This window comes from Ochotona princeps, chromosome 28, assembly GCF_030435755.1.
Source record: "Ochotona princeps isolate mOchPri1 chromosome 28, mOchPri1.hap1, whole genome shotgun sequence".
NCBI classification, from domain to species: Eukaryota; Metazoa; Chordata; class Mammalia; order Lagomorpha; family Ochotonidae; genus Ochotona; species Ochotona princeps.
Window position 1 is genome coordinate 875,597 of NC_080859.1, and position 17,940 is coordinate 893,536.

Consider the following 17,940-nt stretch of genomic DNA (forward strand, 5'->3'; position numbering starts at 1 on the left):
AGGTCAACCAGCCCCTCTGGGTGCCCTTCCACAGCAGGTTAGCTGCTAGAGGGTTAACCAGCCCCTCTGGGTGCCCTTCCACAGTGGGTTAGCCACTAGAGGGTTAACCAGCCCCTCTGGGTGCCCTTCCACAGCAGGTTAGCTGCTAGAGGGTTAACCAGCCCCTCTGGCTGGGCCCACAGCTGGTTGGTGCATGAACCTGGGTGCCCCCTGGGTTGGGCAGTTCTCTGCTGTGTCTGCCAGCTGCAGGAAGACAGGAAGGCAGGTGCTGTGTCAGTACAATTTAAAATGGAGACAAGCATCTTCAGAAGTGGGCTTTCATGACAGACCGGCATATTCTAAAAAGCAAAGTGATGATGCAGTGTACTGTGTAAAAATGCCTAACTGCGAATTAGAGGGATTCTGTCCTGCTATGGGGAAAATGTCCTGCCCACACTGTGTCACAGGATTTTTATGGTCCAGTCTAACATCGTGGTATATTTTTTATTTATGTTTTTACTGGACACGCAGATCAAGTTTATGGAGAGGAAAGAAAGATCTTCCATCTGCTGGTTCCACTCCCCAAATGGCTGCAGTGGCTGGAGCTGAGCTGATCTGAAGCCTGGAGCTTCTTCCAGGTCTCCCATGCAGGTGCAGGGTCTCAAGGCCTTGGGCCATCCTTGACTGCTTTCCCAGGCCACAGCAGGGAGCTGGATGGGAAGTGGGGCAGCTGGGACATGAATCTGCACTTGCACTGGGAGTATTAGCCACTGGGGCTAGAACTGGCGCCCATATGGGATCCTGGTGCTTGCAATGCAAAGACTTTAGCCAGTAAGCTATAGCGTGGGCTGTTATATGTTTTTTTTTTTTAAAGATTTATTTATTTTTATTACAAAGTCAGATATACAGAGAGGAGGAGAGACAGAGAGGAAGATCTTCCGTCTGATGATTCACTCCCCAAGTGACTGCAGCAGCCGGTGCTGCGCCGATCCAAAGCCGGGAGCCAGGAACCTCTTCCTGGTCTCCCATGCAGGTGCAGGGTCCCAAGGCTTTGAGCCATCCTGGACTGCTTTCTCAGGCCACCAGCAGGGAGCTGGATGGAAAGTGGAGCTGCTAGAATTAGAACCCATATGGGATCCTGGCGTGTTCAAGGCGAGGACTTTAGCTGCTAGACCACGGCGCTGGGCCCCAAAGTTACTTATTTTGAAGCAATTGTGAATGGTTTTGATCTTATAATTTTTTTTCCCAACTATGGCATTGTTTATATATATTAATAAGATTGCTGATTTTTGTGTTTTGGTTTCATATCCTGCGACTTTCCCAAACTCTCCTGTGATTCCAGCCGTCTCTTAGTGGAGTCTTCTGGCTCCCTTCTGTAGGATCTCATGATTTGCAAACAGGGAAACTGATTTCCTCATGTGCAATTTGATTTCTTTTTGTTAGCAAATGCCTAACATTTCCAGAACCAAATTGAATAGCCATGGTGAGAGGGGCATCCTTGTCAGATTCCAGATCTTAGTGGAAATGCCTCAGCTTTTTCCTGTTGACTCTCATGCTAGCTGTGGACTTGTCACTGATGAATGACCTTGACTGAGTTGAGGAAGGTTCCAGCCATTCCCAATTGCGCTTCAGGCTTTTGTTGTTGTTAAAGGATGTTGTATTTTATCAAGGCTTTCTCAGCACCTCTTGAGATAGTCATCTATTTTTCTTCAATTTGTGACCGTGATGAGTCACGTGTATTGATTTGCACATGTTGAGCCATCCCCGCCCACGGGGGCTAAATCGCACTGAGTCTGGGTGAATGCGCTTTTTGATGTGCTGTTGGATTCAGTTAGCTGGTATCAATTGTTGAGAATTTTTGCATCTGTGTTCATCAGCGATACTGGTCTATGGTTCTCTTTCATTGTTCTTTTTCTAGAATTGGAATGAAGGTGATGCTGGCCTCATAGAAGGTGTTTGGAAGGACTCCCTCCCTTTCAGTTGTTTTGAAGAGTTTATGAAGAATTAGGATTAATTCTTTCAAAGTTTGGTGGAATTCAGTGAAACCATCTGTTCCTGCATTTTCCTTGTAGGGAGGGTCTTCTGTCTTGTTTATTGGTCTATTTGGTTTCCTTTCTTCGTGATTCAGTTTTGGTAAATCAAGAAATCTAGACATTTTTTTCAGATTTTCCAAATTTTTGGTCGCATATAGCTATTTGTTGAAATTCCTAATGATTTTTACTTTTTTGGTGCCTGTTGTAACATCTCCTTTTTCATCTCTGATTTTATTAATTTGGATATTCCATCTTTTTAAAATATTTATTTTTTGTTGCAAAAGCAGAGTTACAGAAAGAGGAGAGAAAGCGATCTTGCATCCACTGGTTCATTCCCCAAATGGCTGCAGTGGCCAGAGCTGAACTGATCTGAAGCCAGGAGCCAGGAATGTCTTTTGGGTCTCCTGTGTGGATGTAGGGACCCTAGGACTGGATATAGGGACCAGCACTGCTGCTTTCCTAGGCTATAGGCAGGGGCTGGATGGGAAGTGGAGCAGCTGGGACTCGAACCAGCATCTACATGGGATGCTGGGCTGTGCTTAGCATATTTGTTTGTTTTTTCAGAAAACCAGCTCTTCATTTTCACAGCTTTTGTATCTGTTTCTTGGGATTCAATTTTGTTTGTTCTCTAATTTTAGCTACCAGTCTTCTCCAAATTTGGGTTGGTTTTGTTCTTGCTTCTGTAGGTCCTTGAGATGCGTTGTTAGATAATCTGCTTGATAGCATTTCAAGTTCTTGATATAGGTCATACTTTCCTTTTTTATAAAAAGACAGATTTATTTATATTGGGAAGGCAGATCTACAGAGAGAAGGAGAGACAGAGAGAATGAGCCTCTGTCCACTGGTTCACTTCCCAAGTGGCTGCAACAGCCAGAGCTGAGCCCATCTGAAGCCAGGAGCCTTGCGCCTTCTCTGGCTCTGCCACGCGGGTGCAGTGTCGCAAGGCTGTGGGGCAAGATGTCCTGTAGGTGCCAGTTGGGTCCATCTGGTCTACAGAGTGGGTTGGCTCTGTGTCCCTGTTGACTGTTGTCTGCTTGAGGTCTGTTAGTGCAAGCGGGATGCTCACATTCGCTACTGTTGCTGTTAGGGGCCCTTGTCTGTCTTTGGATCCATCAGCGATTATTTTAATTAGCCCTGTGGCCCTGTGTGTACATATAATTTGCTATAGTCACTTCCTCCTGTTGAATTGGTCTCTTAATCATTACGTAATGATCTTTTTTGTCTCTTGCAAACTTTTGTGTTAAAACTCTTCGGTCTGCTAACAGGGTGTGCTCTGTAGGAACAGGATTATTTTCCACCCTTTCCCTTTTGGGGTGTTTGTGTGTGGTGTTGTCCCTGCAAAGCCCAGATGGAGTATCTGGGAGGACCCCAGCCCGTCTGAATTATCTCCCACCCGCGAGGAGTTGGAAGCAGGGCAGGTGTTGCCAGAGGCTGCACTGAGTTGTGATTGGGCAGCTGATTGGTGCAGAGGTCCAGCAGGTGGACATGTGGCGGCAGTGAACGTGCTTGCTGGTGCAGCGTGGGCACTTCAAGTTCCACTCTGACAACCCTGACGAGGTCAGCTTCCTGCTGGCCAGATTGATTTTACAAAATGAGAGCACTTGCACCAGGCTTAGAGTTTGGATTGTTCTGTTGCTTATGTCAACGTGAGAATGGCCAGACTCGTAGAAGCAGCCATGACAGTGTCTCACAGAGGTGGACAACAGCTTAGGTCTCTTGCCAGCCAATTAAAGCTCAGACTTTACATCTTGCTTGGTTAGGTTTTTTTGACTGTAAAATGCAGGTGTAAATGAGCGTACCTGCCACCCTGGCATTGCTGTGAGGTATACAGAAGGCATTGCATGAATGACCCGGTCGAGCAGCTGACACAGGCAGGCTGCCAAATAGGTCAGCTGTTCTGTGTGGGCAGTGTAAGGTGGACCATGGGGGCCTCAAAGCAGCACCCCCCCTTCCACATGCAACCCATGGGGGGACCAAGTCCCAGGAAGACGCCCCTCGGGACAGGAGCAGCCCCCGGTGCTTGTGCCCTTGCTTGCAGAGACGCTTTCCCACCATAGCCCTGTGCCTGTACCCGCAGCTCTGCTCCCCGCAGTCCCGGTTCTGAGGGATTTGAACAGGGCCTGGAGAGGCCTCCATGCGGACTCTCCTTGTGAGCCCGAGATGCCAGCCTGTTTGGTGGTGCTATGTGGGACCGCCGGCAGGTGTCCTATCAGGGGACAGCTCCTCTAGCAAGTCGGGCTGGAGGTTCGGAGGTGCCCCTTCTCTGACTGGGGTGCTGGGCCAGTGCTGGGCCTCCCGAGTCCCTTGTCTTCAGCAGACAGTGATCTGTGCTTTGCAGTGTCTCCTGCTGCCCCTTTCTGAAGGGCCCAGCCAGTCCATCTCACGTCCTCCAAGTTGGAATGTATGGTGATGTGCCCTGGTTTAATAGCAGGAATTGTGTGGGGCTGTGAGGATGAAAAATGGAAGTGTTTAATGAGAAACACTTGAAATGAATTCAAGGCCACGTAATGTTTAATTGAGGCTTCCGCGTCCACTCCTCAGGTGTTCCTGTTTACTGTGATTTGTTTGTGACCAGGAAGACGGGGTGTTTCTCCTATTTGTTGAAATGGTTCTGAATCTGAGCTAGATGATGTGCCGTCCCCATCAGCCACATGTCTGCAGTGTGGGGACCGGCAGGAGCGCCCTGCGGTTCTGAGGGCAGCTGGATGCAGGCAAGAACGCTGCACATCCTGTCTGTTCCCAACACTGGATGGCAGAGAGGGACGTTGTGGCTGGGAACGCAGGCTCAGACCTCGTGCTCCGTGGCTTTCATGCTGCTGGGTCCCAGCTTGGGAAGCGTGGACAGTGAGCATGCCAGCCCCTGTCCCCTGGGGCCCAGAGCTGGTGGGCAGCAGCAGTCCTTGCCACACTCTGCCTGTCATTACCAGGAGTGTTGCAGAGGGAACCCCTGTCACGTGCAGTTTCTTAGTGTGGCGTGACTGCTGGCTCCTGAACCTCAGGGCTGCGAGAGGGAAGGTCAATGGTGAGCTGTACTACGGCAGCCGGTTGAGGACCTGGGCAGTCTTGCCCCGTGTGTTTGCGGCACTGCACGCATGTCATGGTGCTTCCATGTCGGGTCAGGTTTGAGACGTGCACCCCCCTGTGTGAGCACTGCCTTGGTCACAGATGCCTGGCAGCCCCTGGCGTGCTGAGGCTTGGTGCTGTCGGCACACTGGCACAGGAGGTGCCAGCTGGCCACTGGCTGTGGGGAGTGTCCCTGCAGCACTCTGCCCTCTGCTGGCCGCGTTTGGGACCACAGCACCTTGACAGCATTTACTTTATGGCAAATAGTAAAATGAGTCATTTAGCCTTAGCTAACAAGTTCTAAAACACTTGGTCTGTGATCAGCCCGTGATCCAGTTGGGGAGAATTACCATCTTACAATTCTGACTTTTCAGAGTTGTACAGCTGTCTTAGGGTACAGCTGTCTTGGGGTACAGCTGTCTTCCTGGGGTGCCACTGCCTTCCTGGAGTGCAGCTGTCTTGGGGTGCAGCTGTCTTGGGGTACAGATGTCTTCCTGAGGTGCAGCTGTCTTGGGGTACAGCTGTCTTCCTGGGGTGCAGCTGTCTTGGGGTACAGATGTCTTGGGGTACAGATGTCTTGGGGTACATCTGTCTTCCTGCTCCTCTCCACCCACTCGGCTCTGTGCTTCCTCCTGGGAAAGAGATCTGAACGGACGTGAGTCCTCCCACTGTGCGTGTGCTCTGTCCTCCAGCCCATGGACAGCCTCTCCCTGCCCCCACACCCTGGCACATGGACAGCACAGGGGGCAGGGATGCTCAGCTCGGAGGTCTGGGGCTGCAGAGAACGAAGCTGTCGGGCGGGCCGACCCCGTTTGAGAGCCTTACCACCCAGGCCCATCGGTTCTGTGGCTGTTCTCGCTGTGATGCGGGTGCAGAGTTACTTGTGTCTGCAGTGGACCAGAATTGGCTTTATTCTGATACATCAGTGGGTTGAGAAAATCCTCAGTTGTTACTGTTGGTCATTTGTGGTCTCTTGGTGTCATGCTGACAGGCACTGTGTGGTCAGCACCTGTGCCGTGTCTCTGTTGGGGCCGTGTCTCTGTTGGGTGCCGTTTCTTAGCCTCTCGGCTGCGCTCACTCCTGCCCTGGAGTGTGACGTTGTACCCCAGTCCTATGGCTGCAGGATCTTGGAAAGTTAGTGACACCTCGTCTAATCCATGTCTGCCCTCACCTTCCTCCTGAGAGACCAGTGCAAGTGCCCTCTGCACGGGAGTCCTCAGAGGGCTAGCCGCCAGTGGGCTCCAGGGCCAGGTGTGCCTGGAGCTCTGAGCTGTCCCTGCCGGAGCAGCCTCAGGATCTCAGGGTCATGATTGCCGTTGGGTCAGCATGTGAGTGCTCCTGAGCAGGTGGTAGGGTGTGGAGATGGCTCTGGGCTGATACACAGGTGGAGTGATTCCCTGCCCGTGGCTTTCCTTAGTGTCAGTAATTACTAAGTGACCACTGCTTTGTCCTGTAAACTCTCGCATTGTGAGGTAAGAAATCTCAAGTGCTGTAAAATGGTGTGATTGATGTGGCTAATGATAAGGTGACATTCATCACCCGTACCACCCGTGGCCTGACTGAGTGGTTAGGGAAACTAGATCGCCCACGAGCAAGTCAGGTTTCATTAATCATGCTCTGGACAGATTTGCATGGGGGGTTGGCACCTGAAGCCTCAGAGCTCACTACAGGGACTGTGGTGGTGGGCGGCTTCCCGTGGCAGTGTCCCAGGACGGGGAGGGGGCCGCAGGAGGCGGGGTGGGCACAGCCCTCGCAGGTGTGCCCCCAGGGTGGAGAACCTGTCCCCGTCCTGTCTGGAGCCACCGATGCCGCTGGAGTCACTGCCTGTTCCCTGCCTGGGCCAGGCTGTTGTCGCCCTTGTCCTTGCGGGTCAGCCTGGCACTCAGCGACTGCCCTTGGTCGTCAGGTGGCAGGCGTAGATCTGATGACTCCCAAGGTGAAGTGTTTAGTGAAATTCAACATCCAGTACTGAGAAAAGCTTTTAGCAGTCAGAGGGAGCCCATTAGCTGGGTAAAGACGCCCCCAGAACACCTACAGGCAGCATCCCATTTAAGCATGTGGGGCAGAAGCCTCTGCATGACGCTGAGAAACCACTTAGGCTGCAGAGAGAGGTGTCAGAGGTGCCAGGACATCAGGAACAGGAGCTCACCCTCACTGCCAGCCGGACCCTCGGGAGGCCAGCAGCCGGGCTCACTCCCAGGATTGGCAGTTCTTGTACCACCCACCTGAAGGTGTGGCCAGGATTTCTGCAGGCTTGGGCTTTCTCAGTGGGGTAGGGAGGAGGTTACGTGGAGAGAGAGAGAGGGAGACCATGCTGTGCAGGCCCCTGGCGAGAGGACGGTGGGAGTAGCCAGGTAAGGCAGGGCTGTGGAGACACCCAAGGGCAAGTGCAGGGTGAGCTAGAGGTGGGAAGGGCAGTGTTGCTAGGAGGTGTGACTTGTGCCTGGTGAGCGTGCCTCATCCTCTTGGCACGGTGACATCAGAGATGGACCTGGCCATCTGTCAGAGTGGTGTGGTCAGCCTCATGGCAGTGGTGATGTCAGACCTGATCCCATCTCTGTCTGAGAAACAGTCCTGTTGCCATGGTAACAGAGTTGGCCCTGACCTCATCCATGTGTGGAGGTGTGGTCAGCCCCTTTGCCATGGTGACATCAGAGCTGGCCTTGACCTCACCCGTGTGTGGGGTGTCATCTGTCTCACTGACATGATGTGTCACCATGAGTCAGCCCTGGGACCAGTGTCAGAGTGTCCTGTTCTCCATGCTGAGATCCAGGAAGCAGAGCACCTTTGTCGTGTGCCTGGGTGCATGGTTGCGCTGGCTCTGGCTGCGTCTGCAGCCTCTGCTTGCCCTGCAGATGACGAGTCCATGCAGTATTTGCTGGGTCCACTTCCTGTCTTGGGGTCACTACTGTGGCACTAACAGGAGGTGTTCTTGCATGGGTGTTGAGGTGCTGTCCTAGATCCGCCAGCGGTGTGGTCCATAATGGGAACTGGCTCATGATACAGTGCTGTGTGCTACTCCCTGAGGCAGCTGTGGTGTTTGTGCACGTGTGTGAGGGCATGGTGCCTGCACTGTGCCCGTGTAGGTGTGTGCACGTGTAGACATGGACGTGGGCTCCTGCACGTGTGTGAGGGTGTGTGCACGTGTAGACATGGACGTGGGCTCCTGCACGTGTGTGAGGGTGTGTGCACGTGTAGACATGGACGTGGGCTCCTGTATGTGTGTATGTACATGTGTGTTTACCCACCATGCATCCAATTCGTTTATGTCAGAGTCTTACAGCAAGAAGTGACTTGTGAGTTTACACAATCAGAGTGATTCTATTCTCAGTGAGGTTCCAGGAAGACCTGAGCGGAGGAGGTGCGTTCTCTGCTCATGGTCTCCTTGGCGAGGTGCATCCTAACATGGATCCTGCAGGGACAGTGGCAGTGACCAAGCCTGCTCAGGGCATTAAACACCTGGAGCCAGGGCCATTCTGGGGCATCAGGGACGACCACTGGCAGGAAGTGACACTGGAGCACAGTCTGGAGAGGGGATGCTCGCGAGGCCGCAGTCTGAGGATCAGCAGCAAATCTCCCTGAGGGACGTTTGCGTGGTCTTACATCCTGACCCAGGTGATCATCCTGAGCTCAGGGAGGTGTGCAACCACAAGGCAGGGGCTTGTTTAAAGCGCTGTGTCAGCCATGCCACATAGAAGCTCATATGGAAACAGTCTGAAAATATTCCTCCTCAAATAGAGTGGTGTTTCCAATTGTGAGCTCACTATTTCTAGAATGTGCGAAATATAGTGTGGCCTTGTGGGCGTGACAAATTATATCACTGTACAGGCAAAAATAATTTCAGTTGCTAATTTGTTCCTTGATTTTCTCAGTCAACAAACGTTGGGTTAGAAATCTGGGGTTTTGGAGTCTCCACCTGTGGCACCAGCACCCCATATGGACTCTGGCTGGTGTCCTGGTGGCCCCGCTTCCCATCCAGCTCCCTGCTAGTGGCCTGGGAAAGCAGTGGAGGACAGCCCAAGGCCTTGTGCCTCTGCCCCTGCTGTCTTTGGAATAGCCCAGCTCTGGCCATTGGGACCATTTGGGGTGTGAACCAGCAGATGGAAGATTTTTTTATCTCTCATTTTCTCTAACTCTGCCATTCAAGAAAATTAAGTTAGAGGGCCTGACACGGTAGCCTATCAGCTAAAGTCCTTACCTTGAATTTGCTGAGAGCCTCCTGCTGTGACACTTCCTGGGCATGTACAGCTCCAGCCTGTGGCAGCCACCACCCCTGACTAGCAGGGGAGTACAGGGGGTGGGGTGCTGTGTCCCCTTGGTTTGGCGTGGGTTCTGTGCCGCTGGCAGGTGACCCCAGCTGGTGTCACTTCTCCTGAGGCCATGCACTACTCCATGCCTGGTGTGGTCCAGGGCTGGGGTGAGAGCTTGGCCAGGGTGCAGTGGGAGCCGAGTGTGACAAGGCTGAGGCTATGGGTGCAGCTGCACAGGGAGCCTGTGGTGACCAAGGGCCTGCCTCAGGTGAAGGGCTCCTTTCCTGTGGTGGTACCAGGCAGTGAGAGCTCAGCTTTCCCAGACCATGAGTGGCTGACGGTGGTGGAAAAGGGCTCATGGGGTCTGGCTGTGCTGTAGGCACCTGCAGCGTGAGGGGCAGAGCTCTGTGGCTGTGCCTAGACCCTCATGGAAGGGCTTGTTGGAGCCATGCTGCCTGCCGTGCGTGGACCGACCTGGTGCCATACAGGTCCAGAGAGGACCTGGCAAAGACACGATGCTATGTGTGCCTCTATCAGCCTGCTGGGACAGAGGGACGCTGAGATGGAGGGACAGAGGCCCACTGGGACAGAGGAGGCCTGCTGGGCAGCAGCCGGACTGTGTCTGCCACAGTGGCAGCCACTTTCTAGTTCTGAAGGCTGTAGGTCTGAAATGGGAGGGGCTGTGAGAGCTGCTGTCTGGGAAAAACCTCCTGTTCTGTGTGTAACCCCAGATGTGGATGAGAAAGGGCAGTTCCACCTGATTCCCCAGGACGTGGCCTGCAGTCCCCTCCCGCCCAGCTGCACGTGCAAACAGAGGTACCCTAGGAGCAGGACTACAAGCTGGATGCCAGGTCATGCTGCACCTTGGGTGGACACAGTGTGTGTTTAACACAGACACCAAGGCCTGTTTAAGTCATGCTGCACCTTGGGTGGACACAGTGTGTGTTTAACACAGACACCAAGGCCTGTTTAGGTCATGCTGCACCTTGGGTGGACACAGTGTGTGTTTAACACAGACACCAGGGCCTGCTTAGGTCATGCTGCCCCTCAGGTGGACACAGTGTGTGTTTAACACAAACACCAGGGCCTGCTTAGGTCATGCTGCCCCTCAGGTGGACACAGTGTGTGTTTAACACAGACACCAGGGCCTGTTTAGGTCATGCTGCACCTTGGGTGGACACAGTGTGTGTTTAACACAGACACCAGGGCCTGCTTAGGTCATGCTGCCCCTCGGGTGGACACAGTGTGTGTTCAGGATGGATGCCAGGGCCTGCTTAGGTCATGCTGCCCCTCGGGTGGACACAGTGTGTGTTCAGGATGGATGCCAGGGCCATATTGGAACGCAGTGGATAATTCTCATTCTTGAGTGGCATACGGCTTGGAGAGCTTTCACAAACCAGGTCATGTGCTGGCGCAGTCGATGCCCTGATCCAGGGAGCGCTCTGTGCCCAGCCCGTATCCCCAGAGCCCCCTCCCCTGAAGGTCACAGGAGCCTGGCTGCTTGAGCCACCATGAGTGTCTCCCAGGTGTGTGTCAGCAGGGGGTTGGAGTCAGGAGCCAGCTGGGATCCCACCAGATACTGCAGTCTGGGGCGTGGTTGTCTTCACCACCCCATTTTACTGTGAAGTGTCAGTTTTAGTTGGGCAGTTTCATCTTATGGACTTTTTGGTTTTTTAAAGTGGATTTTGGATACAATCCTGAACCAGCTCCCAGGCTGCGGCTCACCTTCTCATCTTCTGGTCTGCCTCGAAGGACAGACCTCCCTTTGGTGACTTTTTTCCTTTTATGGTTCCTCCCTTCTGCATTCTTTCACGAAATCTGCCTATCCCAGCAAGTTCACCAAGATTTTCTTTTGCATTTGGTTCTACGAGTTTTGAGTTTGTGCTTCTGTATTTAATTTAGTGATCTGTGTCAAGTTAGTATGTAAAACTGTGTATTTTATTTTGACATGTGGGTGCTCGGTCACTCCCTCACTCTGGGATTACAATGGTTCTTTGCTGAAGGCTAATTGACCTTGTGTGTGTGTGGGTGCAATTCTTTCCGTTGCCTATACACTCTGAGTGGCTGATTTTATGTTGCATGATAAAATCAGGTATTGATTGTTTCCTAGCTTTGTCCTCTTCTAAAATTCATAAGACTAGGTGTTTCGCATTTTACGTACGTTGTGGGAACACGTGCAGTGGCTTTGAGCTGCAGCATCCCGAGGCTGTAGTTTGTTCAGGGAGAACCTGTGCTCCGTAACACAGTGCAAGAACATGTATTTAGGATTCTTAGTTTCTCTCCCTGGAGTTTGAACCTTTTGGTGTGACTCTGTAACGAGATTGCCATGCTTTTCAGCATTCTAAATTTCAGCTTCCAGTTACTCGTGCTGGCGTACAGAGTACACTTGACTTGTCCTTGTGCTACATCCGTGTCCTGTGGTTTTGTGAAGTCTCTGTAGCTGTGGGGAATGTCCAGGCCATGAGCTGGGAGAGGCCTGCACACTTGTTTGGTCTGGCCCTGCCCAAGGCAGGACTTGAAATTTAGAGGATTTGTAGCAGGATGATTTTCAAGTAGATAGTTTTATGTGGCCCATAAATGATGCTCTCAGTATCCGATGGCCATTGGTGGAAATTGGATTCCCCAGCCCAGGTGTGGAGTAGGTGTTCTTATGAGCTGGATTCTGATGTCTAAATGCACACAGCTCACACTTTCCCTGCCAGTCTGGGTGTTTTTCTTGCTTGGTTGCACAGGTGGGGCCTCCTGGGTGGGTGTGCTGCCCGGCCACCTGTGCCTTGCTCCCGAGCCTAGGACAAGCCAAGCAGCCTGAAGGGGTCCTGCAGGTGCTTTCCTTCAGCTTGGGAACATGCATTCATTTTAAAATAAAGATTTATTTATTTTTATTACAAAGTCAGATATACAGAGAGGAGGAGAGACAGAGAGGAAGATCTTCCATCTGATGATTTATTCCCCAAGTGAGCCGCAACTGCCGGAGCTTTACTGATCCAGTGCCAGGAGCCAGGAGCCTCGAGCCTCCTCCAGGTCTCCCATGCAGGTGCAGGGTCCCAAGGCCTTGGGCCGTCCTTGACTGCTTTCCCAGGCCACAAGCAGAGAGCCGGATGGGAAGTGGAGGTGCCGGGATTAGAACCAATACCCATATGGGATCTGGGCATGTTCAAGGTGAGGACTTTAGCCGCTAGGCCACTGCACTGGGCCCTCAGGTTAACTGTTGAACAACCAAGAATCCACAGGCTAGGAACACATGAGAAGCATGCAGTCTGGCAGGAGCAAGACAGCTGTTGGGGTGACAGTCCTGGTGTTCAGGAGACAACTGTCTACTCACGTTCCTGGGTTGGGCTGGCACCATCTCCACTTGACGCTTCCCACGACTTCACGTATTGTGCCTGAAAGGTCATTTGAGCTGCGTAGATTAAGAAAGAAGAATCCAGGTTTTCCCTGAAAACGTACACATGGTGTCTCCACAGAGTGTTTGGAGAATGTGTGTCTTGAAGAATCTGCGTGGGCTTCACACAATTTTGCATCAACATCAAGCTCCTTTTTGCTTCATCTCAGCTGCCTGCAGTGCCCTTGCGTGGACCTGCGTGAGGCGGTGTGGAGACATGGAGTTGGCCTCTGTGAGTGACCCTGGGCCTGGAGGCGTCCCTGGGGCCTGCAGTGTCTGGCAGTGTTGCTCCATGGACTCCACTGTGTCCTGTCTGACCTTGGGGATCGCGCGAGCTTTCAGGCTGTATCTGTGGCAACTGGTGAGCAGTGTTAACTCTCGGGTCTCACCCGTGTGATATAGGTAACTTGGCCAGATGCCCAAATGTGGTGGTTTTGGTGTGCGTGGAGACACACTGTCACCGCGTAGTGAAACGAGTTGTGGGCTGTGAGGGACACAGCCATCAGACGCAGCCATGGCTGTTGTCGCCTGGGGATGCTGCATGTGTGTCACAGGAGGTGACAAGCCAGGGACAAGCTCTCACCACAGGAGGTGCTGGCTGCCTGGAGGGCCTGCAGCACTTCCCTTCACCGCAGCAGCTGAGGCAGAGGATGGGGCCCCTGGGAGCCACGCGAGAAGTGAAACCCCAGCACTCAGACGCTTTTCTTGAAGTGTCAGAAGGCTGAGCAGAACCCCAGACATGGAGCAAGAAGCCACTGGAAGCCGGAGTCACTGTGTCCACTGCACTGTGCAAAGCCGGCCTCTGCTTGCAAACTGCTCCCGTTAATGCAGCCGGGTAGGCAGTGGAAATGCCCCGAGCAAGTACCCGCCCAAGTTTGCAGGGCCAGCAGCGCTCAGTGCCTGTGAGGAGGTTGTGGGGAGCCCCGATGTCCACCTTCATATCAGAGGTCACCTCTCTTGACCTTCATGACCTCTGCCCAGGCAGGTTGGACACAGTGCAAGGTTTCACGGAGCCCCTGCCAGCACGCTCCGTGTCTGGACTCTAGTGTTCCGCGCACCACCAGGTTGTCCTATGGCCCCCTGGCTGCGTGCTAGGAACTCTCGCCCACAGCGTCGTCCTCTCAAGGCCTGGGCCACTTCTCCTGGGCTGGACCCTCCTCCTGATGGACAGTGGGGTGGGGGACTGAGGCTGGCCTCTCTGTGTCCTTCATTGGGGCAGTGACGGGTGGGTGACAGGGTGACACGCCCTCTGGGGCAGAGTTTCACTCCCTCTGAGCAGGTGTCCAATGCCTGGCTGTCGCTGTCTGCTGTGTGTGTCACTGTCCCACTCTCTAAACCAGCATAGCCTTCCTCACTGCCTAGGGAATTCCTGTTTGATGTTTCAGCCATGGGAAGGTTCCCAATTCCATGGAAACAGGTGCTGTGACTGTCCTGTCCCCCAGGGCTCAGCGTGCTGCCATGCAGTTGGAGCATGCTGAAAACATGAGTGTGTAGACTCAGTGTCACACCTGGGATGGGCTTTGCATGTTGGAGGCAAGGCTGACCGACGTGCCTACCCGGGCTAGGCCTGCTCATGTGTCCAGGGTTCAGCGGGTCCAGCAGGCAGCTAGGACATCTCACACTGATTTGGAGATAGCCGTGTCCTATGCCTTGCTTCATCCATTGATGTTTAAAAAGCTGGTATGAACTCATAATTTGCACACCAACTTGAATATGTGAAAAACATAGGATGCTGTGTAGGGGCGACTCTGGGAGGCAGGTGCTTAGCAGCAGGGATGTGTGCCCGTGTGCCACATGCTGGGGGCAGGCCCTGGAAGGCAGTGCTGACAGCTTTGATAGATGGTCCCTGCCACACACGGGGTGGACAGGCTTGAGCTCCTGGGTCCTTGCTGAAGTCCTGGCCCAGCCCTGGCATTGTGAGCGTCAGGGAGTGAGCCATGGGTGGCAGCACTCAGTGTCTGTGTCTTTTGCTGTCATTTTTGCAGCCATGCAAACCACCGTTGAAAGCCAGCCTTTGAGTGTTTTGGCAAACAAAAAGAAAAAAATGCTTTACAGGACAGTGGAGCTTTTCAGTGTGGGTTTTCATGTGAGGAGTGTCCTTTACAAGGGGCAGAAGCTGCTGTGACTTTGTGGCGTGGGGGAGGGACCCGGGGTACCCCGCTCCCTGCCTAGTGCCCCCCTCTCAGTGTTGTGGCACCCGCCTCAGGGGACCTGCCTGCCCTGGGTCTGCCCTCACCTTCCTCCAGGGTGTCCTGCACCCTGCCTCGTGCCCCCCTCAGTGTTGTGGCACCCGCCTCAGGGGACCTGCCTGCCCTGGGTCTGCCCTCACCTTCCTCCAAGGTGTCCTGCTCCCTGCCTTGTGCCCCCCTCAGTGTTGTGGCACCCGCCTCAGGGGACCTGCCTGCCCTGGGTCTGCCCTCACCTTCCTCCAGGGTGTCCTGCTCCCTGCCTTGTGCTCCCCTCCCACTGTCATGGTTTCTGTCTCAGGGGACCTACCCTCACCCACACCTTCCTCCAGGGTGCCCTACACCCATGCCCAGGCTGTTTTTTGAGGGATCTTTCCAGTGGTCGGGGACCCCCAATGGCCAGCAGCACTGCCCACTTGGTTCTCACCCTGGGGTGCTATTTCTGGTTGCTTGGGGCTCCCCAGGAGCCGGACTGAGTCTTATGTCCCCTACGTCTGTGGAACGTGCTGATGCAACGTGGAGGGCAGCACTGGGTCTCTCAGTACCCGGCTGGCTGCTCCAGGGCAGTTCCAGAGGCAAGGAGCAGGCAGGCCCTGGAGCTGCTCCCTGCATGCCCTAGCCACGGGGACAGGCAGCTTGACATTGGCCCCCCTCCTGCTTGCGGTTCCTGATGCCCAGGAGGACGCTGTGTGGGGCCTAGCTGCTCCCTTCCACCCCGTCTGCGGTCGAGGGCCATGCCGTGGTGAGGATGTGGCGCCTCTCTGTGTCACAGTGAATGCAGTTACTGCTCTGCTTTGGTCCTGAGACCTTCTCTTCCATATTCTGTCTCCTGAAAGGGGAAATACCAATGCAAATCCATAGGAGATTATCCGCTAAGCTTTTTTTTTTCAAGAGAGAATTAGGAAATACTTCACTTATTTGTTTATGTTGTGTTTGTTTTCCCCCACCCCTAGATTTATTTTATCTAAAAGGTAGAGTTAGGGAGCTAGAAAGAGCATTCTTCATCAGTCAATTCACTTTCCAAATGGCTGCAGTGGCCATAGCTGGGCCAGGACAGGGCTGGGCCAGGACAGGGCAGGGCCGGGACAGGGCCAGGACAGGGCTGGAATGGGGCCGGGGCCGGGACAGAGACAGGGACAGGGCCGCGAAAGGGCCAGGACAGGGCCAGGACCGGGAAAGGGCCGGGACAGGACCAAGACAGTGTCAGGACAGGGCCAGGGCTGAGCCGGGACAGGGTCGGAACAGGGCTGGGCAAGGACAGGGCCAAGACAGAGCTGTAACAGGGCCAGGACAGGACCAAGGCTGGGCCAGGACAGGGCCGGGACAGGATCGGGACAGGGCCGGGACAGGGTCGGGACAGGGCCAAGACAGGGCCAGGACAGGGTCAGGACAGGGCCGGGCCAAGACAGGGCCAAGACAGAGCTGCAACAGGGCCAGGACAGGACCAAGGCTGGGCCAGGACAGGGCCGGGACAGGGTCGGGACAGGGCCGGGACAGGGCCAAGACAGGGCCAAGACAGGGCCAGGACAGGGCCGGGCCAAGACAGGGCCAGGACAGGGTCAGGACAGGGTCAGGACAGGGCCGGGCCAGGACAGGGCCGGGACTGGGCCAGGACAGGGCTGCAACAGGGCCAGGGCTGGGCCAGGACAGAGCCAGGACAGAGTGAGGAGCTTCTTCTGAGTCTCCCATGCGGGTGCAGGATCCCAAGAACTTGGGCCACCCGCTGCTGCTTTCCCAGGCCATAAGCAGGAGCTGATGGGAAGTAGAGCAGCTAGGACACAAACTAACGCCCATCTGGAATCCTGGCCCTTGTAGTTGGCGGATTAGCCAATGAGCTGTTGTGCCGGCCCCTACCACATTATTTTAACCCAATTTTATTTCCTCTGTACACGTTCAGATTCTGACGTGCTTGTTGAATTTTGGCCTGACATGTTAGTGTCGTACAATGTCTGGTTATGGCAAGGAACTTTGCTGCCAGCGTCTTTTGTGCAAGCTGCTGTCTGTTCTGGGGTTTGAGGTGTGCTTCTGAAAGTAATGTCAGATCAAGGCCATTCACTTTCCAGTCATTGAAACATAATAAAAGTACTCGGTGAATAATACACAACAAAATAACCCCTTCAACCTGGGGTTACAGTAATCGTGAGGAGGGGAGAAGCTTCCCTCTGCTGACAGATGACTGTACTGCCTCTCCGGTGTTGATGGCTGGGGCTGGGGCGGGAAGGGGTGGGTGCATGCAGCCACAAGTGTACAGGATGCACAGGGCACCGTGTCCGCTCCACGCAGCGGCGGGGCGGGGTGGCAGCGTGTGGGGCCCCTGTGCAGAGGAAGCCGCTCAGGCCAAGGCCCACCTGCCCCATGCCCCAGGCTCCTGTGGGGCAGCATGAGCCCAGCATGGCTGCGCAGGAGGGGCTGGAGGAGGAGTTGCACAGGCAGTTTATGTTGACCAGGTGGGGAGCGGGGCCCTCTGGCGCCCAGCCTTGTCCCTAGGGAGGCCCTGGAAAGGCCACCCTGGATGTGCTCACTTGTAGAGCAGTACTAGGCCTGTCCTTACCCTGGAGTCCAAGTCTCTGGGGGGACGAGGGAGCCCGATGGGTGGGCCTGCTCTTCAGGTTGCACCCTCCCTTCCCCGCAGTGGGGGACTCTCAGTGAGAAGTCCCAGCATCCTTGCAGCCAGCCGCTGGCCAGCTCTGGAGTCCTCCAGGTGCTCTGGGCAGCTGCACAGGCTATGTGGTCTGACCTTCAGTGTGGAGTGTCATCCACCATCCTGCACTGCCTGGCAGCCGCATGGCCTCCTTCCTCAGGCGGCTCTGCTGCTAGGAGCGGGGTGTGAACCCAGAGACGCCACGAGGTAGGCTGGCCATGGAACGGGCCTAGGCATAGACTTGTAGACAGATGCTGTTGTTGTAACCTTTGTGGTCAGGAGCCACTGGGAACGGATGGAGCACATTTTCTGCTCCTTTGGAGGAATTCCGGAAGGTTCATAGCATTTCTTTTTTTTAATCAGTAAGGACCTCATGGTGCTCACGGGTCATGATTCTGAAACAAGC

General features: G+C 54.3%; 1 protein-coding gene across 1 annotated transcript in view; it reads left to right on the plus strand.

The window, feature by feature from the left end:
• Nucleotides 1–3,827: 3,827 nt before the first annotated feature.
• PDE8B (phosphodiesterase 8B) overlaps nucleotides 3,828–17,940 on the plus strand; it is a 77,994-nt gene continuing 63,881 nt past the window's right edge. Inside the window, exon 1 of the mRNA XM_058656247.1 lies at nucleotides 3,828–3,899. The gene's annotated coding sequence lies outside the window, so the exon portion shown is untranslated. The remainder of the gene's footprint in view (nucleotides 3,900–17,940) is intronic.